Here is a 20,076-nt window from a genome sequence, read left to right as displayed (position 1 = left end):
TGGCGCCAACCTCAGCAAGAGCAGGGACCTGATTCTTGAGAGCAGATGGGTCCATCCCGGGAGTCAGAACAGGCAAGCAAGAATACTTATTCTCAACAACAGCAGAAAAGTAATATCCATCTTCCCAGTGTGAACTAGTTTGCGATAGATAGATGAGATTTTAAGAAAATGTTACATATGTGACAGTAGAAATAACCTGTTTCATCAGAAGTGGAGCAAAATGAGTTAGCCAGGTCCACCCCAGGGTAGCAGAGTGGCAGCTGCCTCTCTGCTTCAGTGAGGTTTTTATACTGACTCTCTTGCCCTCACCCTGTCATCCCTGACCTAAAGGGCCAGAGGCACTGAAACACAGGTGTCCCAAGTAGTGCCAGCACCTCTCAGGGTCTTCGGGGAGAGCCGCTCCCCCTGGGTAAACTGAGGCCTCAGTTGAGACATCAGTGCCTCCTCTGGGTGGAGAAGAGACACCCTCTGAGCTCACTAAGTTCTCTAAGGTCTCTCCAGGGTGAGTCTAGATGAAGTTTAGTCTTGATGCTCGGCAGCACCGTCCAGCATTACAGCAAGTCTTGAGCATCAGGTCAGCATCATATCACGCTGAGGTGGGGTTATTTGTACCCATTAGAGCAACACTACCCAGTAGACCTATAATGTACTAACATGGTTGGGAAAACTTTCTTCTCGCTCCCCGTATTCTGAACAGAAACAGATGCCGCAAAATATAACCCCGACTCCCCGACTCCCCAACCCAGCCTCATCAGAAGGGTCAACAGGCTAGTCTTGGAGCCTCAAAGACACCTGGTCAAAGTGGAAACAACTGTTCTCGTCCCTTGATAAGGCTCCACCTCTAGTTCTCGGCAGTGTGTACGTGTAAACAGAATTTCTACCTTCTACTGGTGTGACTGCCCCCACTAGGAGTTCCAGAATTAATTATTAACAGCCAAAGAAATTCACAGTGAGCAGGGACTTGTGCATTTTCCAGAAGCACGTTTCCATGAGGACTCTGACCTGATCGGATTCCTCCTCAGGGCCCAGGACAGAGAGATAGAAAAACACTGGGCCTGTCATTTTGGTTAGAATAGACCCAAGCCTAAAACCTCAGGGAACTCACTTGGAAGATTTTTCTTGGAAAGTAGACTATTTGATTTGACATCTCAACCAAACAGGTGTTTTGGGAGAATAAAATCACACTACCTTATAAGGAACTGGGGTAGTCTGGCCTGACTTGGGGAGTATCTAAAGAGAACTTATTCATTGTTCAAGATAACTCTAAATAATGGTAAGCTCTCAGATTTATTGGCTACTATACTCACCATGAAATTAACATATCCTGGAACTTTGGTTAGAAGGGATGTGGGAACTCATTTTGTCTTTTCTCAGTATATGGATGAAGTGTCTGACATGAAAGGAAGTTGCAAGTCTAGAGAGCAAGAGTAATGACTCGTAGGTCAGTTTGCTTCCTGCCCAAGGAGATCTGAAAGCCTAGGGTGCTTTATAATGACTTATATAACAGTTGTTTCTCTAAAGACATTCAAACAGTACCCTGAATTTTTTATGCAAAACAAAACTTTCCTTTATTGATATAATAACAAAAGTGCACCTTGGCCTAACTCATACCAAAATATCATCATTCTGAACTCATAATAACACCTACATTTGCTGAGCATTTACTATATGTGTAGCACTATGCTAAACTGAGCATACACTCAGGTGACTTACGTCACAGGTGCCTTACGGATACTTCTAATATTTGGAAAACGGAATAAATACATGCAAAGTGCTTAGAACTCCACCACCCTATCTCACCTACAGCCTCAGTACGTCCCTGTTTTGGTCATGTAGAACCACGCCCTGTGAGGAATGGAAGGAGGTCATGTGCAGGCAGGACTGAACTTACAGGTTGACCCCTATCGCTGGGGATTTCTGTGGTGCGACGGCCCCTGTGCCCATGTCTAATTCATTCTAGTCTACCAGGTTCTACTTTTTTTTTTCATCTGAAAGTTTAAGGGAGCCTCATTTAAAGGAAAATACTCTTCTGAATGTTAAGCTTTGAATCAGCCAAACATTATCAGGAATTCTTTTACATCTTCCCACGAATCTAAAAGATCAAGATTATATAGGTAAAGGCACAAGAAAAGGGCAAGCTTCTGAGGTTGCCTCAGATGGGATGCCTGAGAATTCAGACCATAAGAGGTGGTCATTTGACATCTAGTCTGATCTATTCCAGAGTGAATTTTTCCTATAAGAATAAATTCAGGTCTTCTTGGGTTGCCTTCTTTCAGGTGGGAAAAAACCTTATAACCCTGAATGAGTGACTTGGCAAAAGCAGATGGCGGGATCCTTCAAATACCATGTCTGTTCTGTTTTTCTTAGAGATTTATCCATCTATAACCCTGAGATTTCAATGTTCCACTCAGTTCTGAGCTCTCTAAATCGAAACAATCACATGTCAACATATGTGTCTACAGCTGTCCACAGATGGAGTGACTCAGGACTAGGATTTCATTTGAGCTGTATGGCCCTTCTGCATGCATAATATAAAAGGGAAAATGCATGGAGTCTAAGGGACCTTGTTTTCTGTGTCCTGGAGACCCTTGGACTAAATGAAGCAAATGTGATGGGATCCATAGGAGAGATACATGGGACCTGGGATCAGGCCACACTTTCTGGCCGTGGAAGGCATGCTGTAGACCTGCCAGCTTTATTGTAGAACCCAAGACTTAAAGCTAGGACACATTAAGAGCCCTATACCCCATTCTGTGACAGACCTTTGATAAGGGGCATTGGCAACTCACAGTGTATCCAGTAGGGGGCGACAAGGAAGCAGATTGACAAAACAAGAAAAATGTGAGAAAGAATTGGGATGTTCTTTCCTGTAGAAGAGAAAGCCCCAGAGGAATGGGATGGCTGTCTACTCTTTAAAACACTCATATAGAAGAGGAAGAAGAGGAATTCTTGTTTGTTCCAACTGTGAAATGTAGGACCAGTGGAAGGAGATTATGGGACAGCCAGGTTTTTCTAGCAGAGCTGTCTGTAGCGCACGAACACTGTGCAGGTTTGTGCCTTTCTTGGTGCTTGATGTGTTGGTTCAGTGGCGGGGGAGAAGGAGACACCACTAGGGGAGGTTGAAGAGGGATGCCTTCCTTTGGGTGGTAGATTGGACTAGAGATTTACTCATGTTGTTGCTAATTGTAAAGAGAATGGTTTTATGATTATTTTTAAGTGGGTGAGCAATAAAGGTGGGTTTATGGTCTCTGTACTCCACAAACTATCATTTCCCACATTAACTATTTCATGCATGGAAAGCTTGAGAAACAGGAAAGCTAAGAAGTTTGCAGGGTAATTTAAAAATACTTTCTGGGAGGCGATTGGATCACAAAAGGCAGTGCACGGTGTGGGTGAGAGAGTGGGCCGTGAAAGCAGAGCCCACAGGGATTCAAATCCTTCCTCTGCCCCCATTAAGCTCCATGAACTTGGACGGGCAACCTTAGTTATGCCTTCACTTGTGCGTCTGTGAGATGGAAAGGTTAACCCTTGCTTCCTCCTCCCGCTGTGAGCCTGAAGTCAGTGAATGCACCTAAAATGTGACAACTATGCCAGGTGCATAGTGAGCACTCAGTAAAGGTTAGTGATGTTTGTTAGACAAGGAGAAATCATTATCATTTCTTAGGTCCATGAGAGAATTAAACAACAGGGCATCAACTTGCAACAAAAGCATGTATGTTTCTTTTGATTTGTGATGTCATGAAAAGGAAGAGTTAAATACGGCTGATTTTTTGATAATAATGGACATTTTTAGGGCCAATTCAGGAGTGATCGATCCTGTAAGTGGAGTGAATGACAGCTGAGCCCCATGAAGCAATGGAAAAAATAGAGTCCAGTGATTTTTTTTTTTTTTGAGTAGTGAAGCCCAAAGACAATGGAAGTGGAGCCAAGTCCCTGGGATTTCCACCATTTCCCGTGGCTGTATTTTGGCTCCTTGGTTCCCCAAGAGAAATAAAGATCAAGGCTTCATCCAGGTTGCTCATCTGCCCCCACGTTGAAAATGCAGTAACATCTGGCTGACAACCTAATCATCGCTCCCCTAATTCTTTTTCTTATCTTAAGAGCACCTGCATGACCAGGGGAAAAGAAGAGAAAAAGGCAAAAGAGGGTTTCGTTTCTCATCTTGATCATTGCCTGATAATTTGCACTGAGAGGGCTTGTTGGGGTCGAGGAGCCATTCATCCCCTTTTGGTCCTTTGAATTTCTCAGGCTGTCATCACTTTTTTAGGCTGGCCGCTAATGAAAGGAAGGGGACAAAGAGTTCAAACACCCCACTCAGGACATATTATGCAGCTTTTGAGATTCTGCCTGCTCATTTATCCAAATGAAATAGATATCGGGAAATAGCAGAGGTCAGCTGTTGAGCAAAATGTTTTCCAGTGCTGGGAGTTACATCACTTTGTTTCTTTGTGAAATAAGGCAGCTCTGTCCTAACTTTAAGTGATCAATCACATGTGATAGGACAGGCTTATCTTTCACGCTCCCAGTAAATACAACAACGAGACCGCAGACAACTCCGGATGGTCTCTCCGGAAGCTGGATGGTGTCAAGAACGGCCATGTAAATTGCTTCCTTTCTCCCTGGATTGTCTCTAAAACCAATATTATTACAAAATGCTAAGAACGGTTACCCTTCATTAGTGTGCTCCTGAATCACGATTCAGTGACTGGGTGATACGCCATCATCATCTGCACATGCACATCTCGTAGGACTCTTCAAACTTATTCCTATCCTCAAATTTTGAGTGCAGATGAAACACGAGCGAGAATCAAGTATGAGATGAAAGTTGTTCCTCCTGATTGCTTTGTTCTTTCTTTTATTATTTCTTTCTTATATCACTTATGACACTAGCCGTTAAAATCTATCTGCGTGGAAATCTATCCACTATATAGAACATATATATAGAACATAACATCACTTAATTCACAGAGGGAAAAATATATCTGGCAATAGTAACATTTAACTTAAGAGGCACTATTTGGCCAGCTAACTTAGTGACTTAGACTCAGGCAGAATCAGTGCCCCGGTTTCCTTAGGTCAACAATTATTAGTTGTTCTTTTTGTTTGTTACTTTTTTTGTTTTGTTTTTTTTAGTTGATGTACAATAGTATATATGTTACAGGTGTACAATATAGTGATTCACAAGTTTTAAAGGTTATGCCCCATTTATAGTTATTATAAAAGAGTGGCTATATTCCCCGTGGTGTACAATATATCCTTGTAGCTTATTTTATACCTAATAGTTTGTACCTCTTAATCCCATACCCCTCTAGTGCCCTTCCCTCCTTCCCTCTCCCCACTGGTAACCACTAGTTTGTTCTCTGTATCTGAGTCTGCTTCTTTTTTTGTTATATTCACTAGTTTGTTGTATATTTTAGATTCCACATATAAGTGATATCACACAGTATTTGTCTTTCTCTGTCTCTTTATTTGACCTAGCACATATATAGATGGTGGTGAAATTCGGCAGAATTTTCTTCACAAAGATTTTTGTCTGGAAGATTCTGCATACTGACCCGTAAAGAATGCCCATGAAGCCTGTTGGCATAAGATTGTGAACCAGCATGTTATGTTCTCACAGATAGAGAATATGTCATGAAAACATTCAGGGTGATGGTAAACACAGGTGGGATGTAGTGTGACATCTTCAAAGTCTCGTCTCAGCCACGTGTGATCACTGTCAACTCTGCCTAACAACAGTGACCTTAAGACAGCTGTCAGGACTCCATGGAACGAGATCTCCAGAAAGAAGAACCTACAGAAACATTTCAGTGAGTGTGGACAGAGGAAGAGAGCATCAGAGCCAATGTCTTGCACACACAGAGCCTGTAGTTGCCAAGACGCTCTCTCCCACTTAGGAGAGAGCCTTTCCTACTTAGGAAAGCTTTAAGATCTATTCCCCTTAATCATAAAAAAGGAATTTACCAGGTTGAATTATTTGAGTTTCAACTTTATTCCTTATTTCACAAAGGATTGCACTTAATCTGTAAGTGAGTTCTGATGTTATGAGAATTGAATATTACAAATGGGTATTATTAAACTTATAAAGAGAGAGGGAAGGATTCTCTTTTAGAAGAATAGTACAGTCTGAGTGGCATCTCTCACTTAATGGGCATAGAGATGCCTATTAAGAAATTTTCTTCCTAGAAATGTTTCTGAATTTAATGGGTCCATTAAATAATTCAAAATTAATATAAGTGCACAGCATCTCTGCCCCACAACCTTACTAAAATTAAGGGTGCCAAATCATCCTTCTCTTGCTGTTACTTCACCAGCTGGAGGGTATAGTTCACCCTTGTATTAGACTAACCAATAGGTAGACTCTAATGCCTGACTAATTAGTGCCAGTATTCATCATGACTTTGATAAATCCTAGCCCCTAACGAGATCACTCTTGGCCAGTGGCATTCCAATGTAAAAATTGTTAGCAGAGGTTAGCTGGTTGTTGGACCTTCAACTACATATCCCAGTAAAAATATTAGGACAAATTGTCATTTTTATGGAACCTCAAGAATTGAACATTTTAGGACTTAACTGAATATACTGCTCAGTGCTTTTGCCTGAGGACATACTAATCAACAACATATTCTTAAATACCTACCATATGCCACTGCTTTCAAAAACACTTTCAATCTTGAATTGAGGAGGTAGGAGACACATACTTTCTTTTAAAAAGTAAATAACTGTACAGAACTATGTGCAATAAATGTCCAAACGAGAAGCATAGAGGAGTGCCATATGAAGTCACTGTGTGACACCCCCACACACAGTGCTCCCTAAGCACTTATAATGATAGATGGTTCTTCATCTGCTCACTTGTGTGCAATTGTACCACCACACTGGACTGGAAGCTTCATGAGGGCAGGGCCAGTAACTCTGTTATTACCACGTCTGTTCTATTCACCTGGCCTCTAACTAGCAATCAGTAAAGACTGTCACGCAGATGAAGCTACATAGAGGAAGTTAATATTAAAAGATGGGCAAAATTTTAAAACACATGGAAGTTTAATGTCAGGATGAACAGATGAACCAAACCAGAAAGCAAGGATTAGCTTGGCAAATATATCCTTTCATTTTCTCAGCAAACATTTGCAGCTCCCTCACCGTGTGCTGGATACTGCGTGGGCAGAATGGGTACCAAGGGGAAGAAACACCATTCCTGTGGGCAGAGGAGAGATTTTGAGACCAGCCTGGGTGGTGTGAGGTGGGACAGGGCTGACTGGGATTAGAAATGGTCAGAGCTGTGAGGAATCGAGTTCACTAGGTGGGAAGAGCCTTGAGACCTTTGTCCTGAGGACAGGGAAAACCAGCAAAAGATTTAAACTAAGGAAGGTTGAAAAGTCATTGGAAAGGTCCCAGGAGTTCTTAGGACATCCTTGCTAGGAGACAGTTCGTTACTGATGGAAACTTTAGCCAGGATGCACACACTTTAAGAACTGCTATCTCAAAACTTTCCGTGAGATATATATTCACCCAGTCAGAATTTCCAGGGCTGGATTATATTTGCACTTCTATTTCATTTTTACTTAACCAGTATGTTAATATTAACTGTGATTTGTAATGTTTTCATAAATACAGCTTGTTTCTTTAAATATTGTATTTCTAAGAAGCTTTAGGGCATTGTTAAAACGTGGTTTAAATATATTCATAGACAAAAGTCTTTTCTAGCAGCCTACACTTTCATTTCATAATATATTTCAATGGAATAATGGAGTTTTCATCATAGAGCAAGCACACATTGCTAGAATTCATCTGCTCCATTACATTTATGTAAAGTCACACAGTGTAACAACGAACATCAATAACTAAACCACCCCTTCCCAATACTGTTTCCTACGGAACATACAGTGAAATTTTTGCATTTTGTATAGGCGGCCAGATTTTAACAGTGTATATTCTGGTTGCAAGCTAGTTCTTTCACAGGCCACATAACTATCCTTGGGCCCCATGAATCATGCGAACTATAGCTAATGGCACAGATATACACCACCTTGATATGAGGTGTTTATGACATATAAGAGCCAAGTATATTTGGCTTCTAAGTGCAAGTGGGAAAATGGAGAAGGTCCAGTGTGGAAATGCTCCTTAATATCTTCTTTCCTGAAGGCTTAGTTTGCAACCAGTGACAATAATCTGGTTTCAAGAAGGTTAAACTTGGAACAATATAAAAACAAATAACCCAATTTTTAAAATAGGCAAAGCATCTGAATAGGCATTTCTCCAAAGAAGATATCCAAATGGTCAATAAGCACATGAAAAGATGTTCAACATCAGGACTTCCCTGGTGGCGCAGTGGTTGAGAGTCCACCTGCCGGTGCAGGGGACACGGGTTCGTGCCCCGGTCCGGGAAGATCCCACATGCCGTGGAGCGGCTGGGCCCGTGAGCCATGGCCACTGAGCCTGCGCGTCCAGAGCCTGTGCTCCACAACGGGAGAGGCCACAACAGTGAGAGGCCCGCGTACCGCAAAAAAAAAAAAAAGTTCAACATCAGTATTCACTAGAGAAATATGAATCAGAACCATAATGTGATACTAATACTTCATACCCATTAGAATGGCTGTAATTAAAATGACAGACAATAGCAAGTGTTGGTGAGGATGTGAAGAAATTAGAACACTCATAATATGTTGATGGAGGTACAAAATGTTGCAGCCACTTCAGAAAACAATTTGGCAATTCCTCAAAAAGTTAAGCATAAAGTTACAACATGACCCAGCAATTCCAATACTAAGTATGTACCCCCCAAAATTGAAAACAGATACACAAACAAATATGTGTATGTGAATGTTCATAGCAACACTATTCACACTATCCAAAAGGAAGAAACAACACAAATGTCTATCACCAGATAAAAGGGTAAACAAAATGTAATGATCCAGACAATGGAATAGTATTCAGCCATAGAAAGGGATGAAATACCAATACATACTATGATGTAGATGGATCTCAAAAATATTATGCAAAGTGAAAGGATCCAATCACCAAACACTATATATTTGCTGATTCCATTTATATAAAATGTCCAGAATAGGTAAATCCATAGAGACGAAAAGTAGATTACTGGCTGCCAGGAACTTGTGGAGCGGGTAATGGGGAGAAGCAACTGTTGATGTTACAGGGTTTCTTTTGGTTGTGATAAAAATGTTCTGAAATTGATTGTGGCGATGGACGCTCAACCTTGAGAACATACCAAAAAAACACTGACTTGTGTGCTTTTAAAAGGTGAATTTTGTGGTATGTTAATTATTTCTTCATTTAAAAAATTAAAAAGGACTTTTAAAAAGGTGAAACTTGGAATTGTTGATGGTTTTTTGAAGCAGATGAGCATGTAGTGAAATTAGTTCTTGGTTTTGGGGAAAGCCATGAAAAAAGATTGTAATTGGGAGAAGTTATAAACAAAGAGATGGATGAGTCAAAGAAGTCTGGGAAAGAACTTGATGATAACAAGAGACAGTACACAGGGAGACTAAGTTGAGGTTCATGAAAACAATCAGGCAGATTATATGAGGAGGGTGTGTGTGTGTATCTGTAATATATATATGCACATATATAATATTATACCTTAGATCCTATAATATATAGTTTATAATTATACAGTATATAATATAATTATATAGTATATAATTATATACTATATATATTACATAGTGTATATATATATATATATATATATATATATAATGTATATATATTCACATGGGGAAAATTCTCAAAAAATATACCACCCAAATGTTAACAGCAGTTGTCCCTGTTTAGTGGGATTTTGGGGGATTTAATTCCTTTTCTTCCTTTTGCTTCTCAGTATTCTCTTACTTTGTGTGCAGTGATCACAGAGTAATAGTTAAGTAGGAAGTGAAAAAAGTGAGGGTGGAAGGCTGTGGCTTGAGAAAGTGCACTCTCTGATCAGACCAAGAAAGTAGGGGCAGTTTTTGAAGTCTTACTAACTAATAATGCCCTACTTGAGAAGACTTGTTGTCACATTGGGAGAAAACAGAGTAAAGTAGGCATCACTGCAGAAGAGATTGGCATGGCAAGGCTTGTTCTTAGAAATTCTGGAGGCAAAGCATACAAAAGGCTTTTTCCCCTTGTTTACTAGGTTCTCCCTTGGTTTGAGGCATCCATATGGATACGCTATATAAGCCACTAGGTACTGGGCCTATTACAGATCTATCTATGTATCTATCTATGTATCTATGTATCTATCTATCTTTAATCTTATTATGTCTACAAGGCAGTTGACACCTAAAAGTCATGAAACTTAATTTGCTAAGTTATAAAATAATTTTAAAATCACCCTTAAGATTATACACGTGCCAGGCCCTTCATCTGAGCTGAGCATCTATCATTGACTAAGCCAAACCTCTTCTTGCATCTATGAGCCTACAGTCTAGTCAAGCAGGAGCGAGGAAGAAGCTAGTCCACATATGACAAGTCCCACAGGCTTTGTGGAGCTCAGGATGGGGCTCTTACCCATAATCTCCAGTCTGAAGCTGGAGGGGAGAGACAAGGGCCTCATCGTGGAGGAGTTCCCAAGGGTAAAGTCAAGTTGGTAGGTCCCAAAACAGGTGTTGGAAGCAAGGGCCTGGTCAGACAATAGGAGCCAAGAGATGGAGCCCAAACAGAGTGGCTTCAATGTGGGGCAGAGGCAAAGGGGTTCCCTGGAGAAGGAGGTGGAAGAAAGGGAGTGACAGAGGATGGGGCAAAATGGCAGGGTCTCTGCATCTGGGCCTGGCTTTGAGCTAGAGGAGGTTCACAGCAGCACTGTTTGTAAGAAAAAAATGTGGGAAACACCCATCAACAGGAATGAACAAGTTGATTGGGGGTGTGGGGTTCAAATCATCACGGAAAATTAATAAACCAGAACAGCATGGGTCAACATAGGAAATGAAGAACAACAACAAAAATCTACCCTTAAAAGGAACGCATAGTGACAATCATTTCTTTCTTTCCCTTTTCTTTCACAATTTGTTTGCTGAAACATCAGTTGACGTGTCTTTAGTTGAATGTGACATGTCCTTTTGAAGGAACAAGAGGCAGACAAGTTTCAGCTACCAAAAATAAAAGAGAAACTGGGAAGAATTTAACTTCTGAACTAGAAGGTCACTCTTGCCAGCGGCCTTTGAGTAGGGTAAGGTTCTGCATTTTGTTTCCCAATTTTTTTTTCCTTAAATAAATAGCCGTGGAATTCAGGCCAGTCTTGCCCCTTGAGTTCTTAAGTGATTCTGCCAAATCCCTTAGAATTGAGTTGTGCAGGGTCCAGCAGACCTGCTTTGGCTGTTTCTCCTTCCCTGGAATGACTCTCCCTAGGGAACCAGATCAAAGCTAAGGAAGAGAAAAGGCAGGTGATGAAAGGATCCTGTGCCTAAAATAATAATTTCGTTTTGTCTGCCTGCCATCCCACCATCACAGTGAAGGATTTCTAGATTGTAAGAGGCCCTAATAAAGACGAACCCAGCCCTGAAAGATATTGAATTTTATCAGTCAGCATCCAGGTGAATGTTCCTGGAGATCAAGACTGATAAATAAACCACAGATGGGATGTGGGGTGGGGATGAGGGAAGAGGGGTAGGAGACAGAACAAGGACAAAAGGGGCAAAAAGTGTGAATAAGACATACTTCCCCAACCAGTCAAGTTTCTCCAAGGCTCACATTTCTGGAGACCATCTTAAGAACAATTGTAGCAACAAACAACAACTAACCAAGCCGAATGTCAGTTGGTACAGCCACTGTGGAAAACAGTACGGAGGTTCCTCAGAAAACTAAAAATAGAATTATCATATGATCCAGCAATCCCACTCCTGGGCATATATCTGGAGAAAACTATAATTCAAAACGATATATGCACCCCCGTGTTCATAGCAGTACTATTGACAATAGCCAAGACATGTAAGCCACAAAAATGTCCATCAACAGATGAATGGATAAAGAAGATGTGGTACATATATACAATGGAATATTAGCCATAAAAAAGAACAAAATAATACCATTTGCAGCAACATGGATGCAACTAGAGATTATCATACTAAGTGAAGTAAGTCAAAAAGAGAAAGACAAACACCATATGATATCATTTATAGGTGGAATCTAAAACATGACACAAATGAACCTAGCTATGAAACAGAAACAGAATCACGGACATAGAGAACAGACTGGTGGTTGCCAAGGGGGAGACGGTCAGGGGAGGGAAGTTGGGATCAGCAGATGTAAGCTTTTTTATATAGAATGGATAAACAACAAGGTCCTACTGTATAGCACAGAGAACTATATTCAATATCCTATGATAAACCATAACGGAAAAGAATATTAAATATATATATATATGTATGTATGTATGTATAAGTTAATCACTTTGCTGTACAGCAGAAATTAACACAACATTGTAAATCAACTATACTTCAATTTAAAAAAAAATAAAACTTAAAAAGAAAGCCAGGCAATAAATAAATAAGAGAAAAAGAAAATCTAAACCACACAGCCTAAGTATCAGAAACTTTCTTATTATCCACAAAGTTAAAGCAAAAATGAATTGGTTACATTTTCATAGACTCCTTTCCTGAACCAGAAGCCATTTATGCTTCAATAAACATATAAACTTTTTCCTCAAAACAAATCAAGTCCTGTCACTCTGGAGGACAAAGTGCTTCCGGCAGTGAAAGCAGACATGAGGCTCCACTATGGGTAGCGGTCAGCAGGGTCCATCCAGTGTGGGGAGGGACCTCTTGCTGCTGCGGAAACTGTGGGGAGACTGAAGTAGTCCCCACAGCACAGGGGCCCTGCAGGGACAGGGCAGTTTGAGAAGGGCTCCATGGTGTGAGAAGGCCATTCGGAACCACAGGAGAATGGAGTATAAGGGTGAGAACAGTTCTACCCCAACTCCCAAAGGGAGAATTGTGTTGAAAGGACCAACTGGAGGGAAGCAATGACCTTCAGTCAGCCCCAGGTGACCTCACAGTAGGGCAGCAGGGGGAAAAATGCCCAAAACACTCCTTCCCTCCATCCATCTCCTGCCAAGGCTGCCTGTGGGCCAAATTCTTCCTAGAAGTCAGAAGGCAAGAAAGCCCCTCGAAGCAGTCCAGATAGCCCAGAGCAGGAAGCATCGTTTTAGTTTTCTAGAAGCATACCCCTCACAGGCACCTCAGCCCCTCTTCGTAAACAGCCTGCTTACTGTGATTGGGGGAGAAAAATTGACAGTTTGGTTTTTGTTGTTGTTGTTGTTTATTTTTTAATGTTTTTATTGGAGTATAATTACTTTACAATGTTGTGTTAGATTCTGCTATATAACAAAGTGAATCAGCTAGATGCATACATATATCCCCATATCTCCTCCCTCTTGTATCTCCCTCCCACCCTCCCTATCCCACCCTCTAGGTGGTCACAAAGCACCAAGCTGATCTCCCTGTGCTATGCAGCAGCTTCCCACTAGCTATCTATTTTATATTTGGTACTGTATATATGTCCATGCCACTCTCTCACTTCGTCCCAGCTTACCCTTCCCCCTCGCCATGTCCTCAAGTCCATTCTCTACGTCTGTGTCTTTATTCCTGTCCTGCCCCTAGATTCCTGAGAACCATTTTTTTTTTTTAGATTCCATATATATGTGTTAGCATACGGTACTTGATTTATCTTTCTGACTTACTTCACTCTGTATGACAGTCTCTAGGTCCATCCACCTTACTACAAATAACTCAATTTCATTTATTTTTATGGCTGAGTAATATTCCATTGTATATATGTGCCACATCTTCTTTAGCCATTCATCTGTCGATGGACACTTAGGTTGCTTCCATGTCCTGGCTATTATAAATAGTGCTGCAGTGAACATTGTGGAAAACGACTCTTTTTGAATTATGGTTTTCTCAGGGTATATGCTCAGTAGTGGGATTGCTGGGTCATATGGTAGTTCTATTTTTAGTTTTTTAAGGAACCTCCATACTGTTCTCCATAGTGGCTGTATCAATTTACATTCCCACCAACAGTGCAAGAGGGTTCCCTTTTCTCCACACCCTCTCCAGCACTTATTGATTGTAGATTATTTGATGATGGCCATTCTGACTGGTGTGAGGCGATACCTAATTGTAGTATTGATTTGCATTTCTCTAATGATTAGTGATGTTGAGCATCATTTCATGTGTTTGTTGGCAATCTGTACATCTTCTATGGAGAAATGTCTATTTAGGTCTTCTGCCCATTTTTGGATTGGGTTGTTTGTTTTTTAGATATAGAGCTGCATGAGTTGCTTGTATATTTTAGAGATCAATCCTTGGTCAGTTGTTTCATTTGCAAATATTTCTTCCCATTCTGAGGGTTGTCTTTTCATCTTGCTTATGGTTTCTTTCTCAGTGCAAAAGCTTTTAAGTTTCATTAGGTCCCATTTCTTTGTTTTTATTTCCATTTCTCTAGGTCAAAAATGATCTTGCTGTGATTTATGTCATAGAGTATTCGGCCTATGTTTTCCTCTAAGAGTTTATAGTGTCTGGCCTTACTTTTAGGTCTTTAATCCATTTTGAGTTTATTTTTGTGTATGGTGTTAGAGAGTGTTCTAATTTCATTCTTTTACATGTAGCTGTCCAGTTTTCCCAGCACCACTTATTTAAGAGGCTCTCTTTTCTCCATTGTATATTCTTGCCTCCTTCTTCAAAGATAAAATGACCATAGGTGCATGGGTTTATCTCTGGGCTTTCTCTCCTGTTCCACTGATGTATATTTCTCTTTTTCTGCCACTCCCATACTGTCTTGATTACTGTAGCTTTGTAGTATAGTTTGAAGTCTGGGAGCCTGATTCCTCTAGCTCCATTTTTTTTCTCAAGATTGATTTGGCTCTTTGGGGTCTTTTGTGTTTCTATACAAATTGTGAAATTTTTTGTTCTAGTTCTGTGAAAAATGCCATTGGTAGTTTGATAGGGATTGCATTGAATCTGTAGATTGCTTTGGGTAGTATAGTCATTTTCACAATGTTGATTCTTCCAATCTAAGAACATGGTATATCTCTCCATCTGTTTGTATCATCTTTAATTTCTCTCATAAATGTCTTATAGTTTTCTGCATTCACGTCTTTTGTCTCCTTAGCTAGGTTTATTCCTAGGTATCTTATTCTTTTTGTTGCAATGGTAAATGGGAGTGTTTCCTTAACTTCTCTTTCAGATTTTCATCATTAGTGTATAGGAATGCAAGAGATTTCTATGCATTAATTTTGTATCCTGCTACTTCACCAAATTCATTGGTTAGCTCTAGTAGTTTTCTGGTAGCATCTTTAGGATTCTCTATGTGTAGTATCATGTCATCTGCAAACAGTGACAGCTTTACTTCTTCTTTTCCAATTTGGATTGCTTTTATTTCCTTTTCTTCTCTGATTGCTGTGGCTAAAATTTCCAAAACTATGTTGAATAATAGTGGTGAGAGTGGACAACCTTGTATTTTTCCTGATCTTAGAGGAAGTGGTTTCAGTTTTTCACCATTGAGAACGATGTTGGCTGTGGGTTTGTCATATATGGCCTTTATTATGTTGAGGTAGGTTCCCTCTATACCTAGTGGTTTATCAATTTTGTTTATCTTCTCAACGAACCAGCTTTTAGTTTTACTGATTTTAGCTATAGTTTCCTTCATTTCTTCTTCATTTATTTCTGATCTGATATTTATGATTCCTTTCCTTCTGCTAACTGTGGGGATTTTTTGTTCTTCTTCCTCTAATTGCTTTAGCTGTAAGGTTAGGTTGTTTATTTGAGATGTTTCTTGTTTCTTGAGGTAGGGTTTTATTGCTATAAACTTCCCTCATAGAACTGCTTTTGCTGCATCCCATAGGTTTGGGGCCATCATGTTTTCATTGTCATTTGTTTCTAGGTATTTTTTTAATTTCCTCTTTGATTTCTTCAGTGGTCTCTTGGTTATTTACTAGTGTATCGTTTAGCTTCCACGTGTTTGTATTTTTTACAGATTTTTTTCTTGTAATTGATATCTAGTCTCATAGCATTATGGTCGGAAAAGACACTTGATGTGATTTCAATTTTCTTAAATTTACCAATTTAAGGCTTGATTTGTGACCCAAGATATGATCTATCCTGGAGAATGTTCCATGAGCACTTGAGAAGAATGTGTATTCTGTTGTTTTGGATGGAATGTCCTATAAATATCAATTAAGTTCATCTTGTTTAATGTGCCATTTAAAGCTTGTGTTTCCTTATTTATTTTCACTTTGGATGACCTGTCCACTGGTGAAAATGGGTTGTTAAAGTCCCTTACTATGATTGTGTTACTGTCAATTTTCCCTTTTATGGCTGTTAGCATTTGCCTTATGTATTCAGGTGCTCCTATGTTGGGTGCATAAATATTTACAATTATTATGTCTTCTTCTTGGATTGATCCCTTGAGCATTATGTAGTGTCCTTCTTTGTCTCTTGTAATAGTCTTTATTTTAAAGTCTATTTTGTCTGATATGAGAATTGCTACTCCAGCTTTCTTTTGATTTCCATTTGCATGGAATATCTTTTTCCCTCCCCTCACTTTTAGTCTATGTGTGTCCCTAGGTCTGAAGTGGGTCTCTTGTAGACAGCATATACACAGGTCTTGTTTTTGCATTCATTCAGCCAGTCTATGTTTGTTTGGAGCATTTAATCCATTTACATTTAAGGTAATTATCGATATGTATGTTCCTATTACCATTTTCTTAATTGTTTTGGGTTTGTTATTATAGGTCTTTTCCTTCTCTTGTGTTTCCTGCCTAGAGAAGTTCCTTTAGCATTTGCTGTAAAGCTGGCTTGGTGGTGCTGAATTCCCTTAGCTTTTGCTAGTCTGTAAAGGTTTTAATTTCTCTGTCAAATCTGAATGAGACCCTTGCTGGATACAGTAATCTTGGTTGTAGGTTTTTCCCTTTCATCACTTTAAATATGTCCTGCCACTCCCTTCTGGCTTGCAAAGTTTCTGCTGAAAGATCAGGTGTTAACCTTATGGGGATTCCCTTGTATGTTATTTGTTGCTTTTCCTTGCTGCTTTTGATGTTTTTTCTTTGTATTTAATGTTTGAAAGTTTGATTAATATGTCTTGGTGTGTTTCTCCTTGGATTTATCCTGTAAATCCAAGGAGACACTCTGCACTACCTGGACTTGATTGACTATTTCCTTTCCTACATTAGGGAAGTTCTCAGCTATCATCTCTTCAAATCTTTTCTCAGTCCCTTTCTTTTTCTCTTCTTCTGACACCCCTATAATTCGAATGTTCATGTGTTTAATGTTGTCCCAGAGGTCTCTGAGACTGTCCTCAATTCTTTTCATTCCTTTTTCTTTATTCTGCTCTGTGGTAGTTATTTCCACTATTTTATCTTCCAGGTCACTTATCCGCTCTTCTGCCTCAGTTATTCTGCTATTGATTCCTTCAAGAGAATTTTTAATTTCATTTATTGTGTTGTTCATCATTGTTTGTTTGCTCTTTAGTTCTTCTAGGTCCTTGTTAAACGTTTCTTTTATTTCCTCCATTCTATTTCCAAGATTTTGGATCATCTTTACTATCATTACTCTGAATTTTTTTTCGGGTAGACTGCCTATTTCCTCTTCATTTGCTTGGTCTGCTTGGTTTTTACTTTGCTCCTTCATCTGTGTGTATTTCTCTGTCTTCTCATTTTGCTTAACTTACTGTGTTTTGGGTCTCCTTTTCACAGACTGCAGGTTCGTAGTTCCTGTTGTTTTTGGTGTCTGCCCCCAGTGGCTAATGTTGGTTCAGTGAGTTGTGTAGGCTCCCTGGTGGAGGGGACTGGTGCCTGTGTTCTGGTGGATGAGGCTGGATCTTGTCTTTCTGGTGGGCAGGACCATGTCCAGTGGTGTGTTTTGGGGTATCTGTGAACTTATTATGATTTTAGGCAGCCTCTTTTCTAATGGGTGGGGTTATGTTCCTGTCTTGTTAGTTGTTTGGCATAGGGTGTCCAGCACTGGAGCTTGCTGGTTGTTGAGTGGAGCTGGGTCTTAGCGTTGAGATGGAACTGTCTGAGAGAGTGCTCGCTGATTGATATTACATGGGGCCTGGAGGTCTCTGTTGGTCCAATGTCCTGAACTCGGCTCTCCTACCTCAGAGGCTCAGGCCTGACACTCAGCCAGAGCACCAAGTCCCTGTCAGCCTCATGGCTCAGAAGAAAAGGGAGAAAAAAAAAGAGAGAAAGAAAAATAAATAAATAAAATAAAATAAAGTTATTAGAATAAAAAATTAAGAAGTGATAAGAAAAAGAAGAGAGCAATAAAACCAATAAACAAATTCAGCAATGATGACAAGCACTAAAACCTATACTAAGATAAACCTAAAAATCTGAAACTAGTCTGTTGCAGATGCAAACCCCAAGTCTACAGTTGCTCCCAACGTCCACTGCGTCAATTTTGGGATGATTCGTTGTCTGTTGAGGTATTCCACAGATGCAGGGTACATCAAGTTGACTGTGGAGATTTAATCCGCTGCTCCTGAGGCTGCTGGGAGAGATTTCCCTTTCTCTTCTTTGTTCGCACAGCTCCTGGGGTTCAGCTTTGGATTTGGCCCTGCCTCTGCGTATAGGTCGCCTGAGGGCGTCTGTTCTTCGCCCAGCCAGGAGGGTGTTAAAGAAGCCGCTGATTAGGGGGCTCTGGCTCACTCAGGCCAGGGGGAGGGAGGGGTACAGCATGCGGGGCGAGCCTGCAGTGGTAGAGGCCAGCGTGACGTTGCAACAGCCTGAGACACACCGCGTATTCTCCTGGGGAAGCTGTCCCTGGATCACGGGACCCTGGCAGTGGCAGGCTGCACAGGCTACCGGGAGGGGAGGTGTGGATAGTGACCTGTGCTCGCACACAGGCTTCTTGGTGGTGGCAGCAGCAGCCTTAGCATCTCATGCCCGTCTCTGGGGTCCGCGCTGATAGCCGCGGCTCACGCCCATCTCTGGAGCTCGTTTAGGCGGTGCTCTGAATCCCCTCTCCTCGTGCACCCCGAAACCGTGGTCTCTTGCCTCTTATGCAGTTCCAGACTCTTTCCCGGACTCCCTCCCAGCTAGCTGTGGCTCACTAGCCCCCTTCAGGCTGTGTTCACGCAGCCCGCCCCAGTCCTCTCCCTCGGATCTGACCTCCGAAGCCTGAGCCTCAGCTCCCAGCCCCCGCCCGCCCCGGCGGGCGAGCAGACAAGCCTCTCGGGCTGGTGAGTGCTGGTCGGCACCGATCCTCTGTGCGGGAATCTCTCCGCTTTGCCCTCCGCACCCCTGTTGCTGCGCTCTCCTCCGCGGCTCCGAAGCTCCCCCCCTCCGCCACCCACAGTCTCCGCCCACAAAGGGGCTACCTATTGTGTGGAAACCTTTCCTCCTTCACAGCTCCCTCCCAGAGGTGCAGATGCCATACCTATTCTTTTGTCTCTGTTTGTTTTTTTTTGTTTTTTTTTTTTTTTGCCCTACCCAGGTACGTGGGGATTTTTTTGCCTTTTGGGAAGTCTGAGGTCTTCTGCCAGTGTTCAGTAGGTGTTCTGTAGGAGCTGTTCCATATGTAGATGTATTTTTGATGTATTTGTGGGGAGGATGGTGACCTCCACGTGTTACTTCTCCACCATCTTGAAGGTCTTCCCCGTTTTTGATATTGCCACAACTTATTGAGTACGTAGTACAGCTTTGCTCTGGTTTAAGAAACCCTGGTGTTTCAAGACACACACTTAGATGAGATTATTTACACCGAGGAAAAGAAACCTTTACTTTTTCAAAATGAAGTTTCTTTTTTTTTTTTTTTTTTTTTTTTAAGAGGTGAAAGCGAGATTTGAACCTAGTCAGTGTGGCTCCAAATCCTATGCTTTTAACCACCATAAACTATACACCCTACCCCACCCGACCCCCACATTTTCTCGTAAATTTCCTTTTTTCACTTAAAGCATTAACAGCTTTCTATGTCATAAATATAGTCCTCAGTTAGCCTTGTTTAAAGTCCTAACATTCTGGGGAGATGTTGTCCATGAGCCCTGCCCCCACCCCCTACGTCTTTCCCACCATTTGAGGCGCCTGGATTTCCACCACTGGTGCCCTATCATTGAGTTAGGTTTGGTTCCTCTAACTTAAATTGG

General features: G+C 41.0%; 1 protein-coding gene across 2 annotated transcripts in view; it reads left to right on the top strand.

The window, feature by feature from the left end:
- Positions 1–20,076, top strand: part of PRLR (prolactin receptor) — a 202,011-nt gene that overhangs the window by 59,052 nt on the left and 122,883 nt on the right. The window lies entirely within an intron of this gene.

The sequence above is a fragment of the Mesoplodon bidens genome, assembly GCF_964165515.1.
Source record: "Mesoplodon bidens genome assembly, chromosome: 4".
Taxonomy (NCBI): domain Eukaryota; kingdom Metazoa; phylum Chordata; class Mammalia; order Artiodactyla; family Ziphiidae; genus Mesoplodon; species Mesoplodon bidens.
The sequence above is the reverse complement of the archived record's forward strand: the minus strand, read 5'-3'. Positions and strand labels throughout refer to the sequence as shown.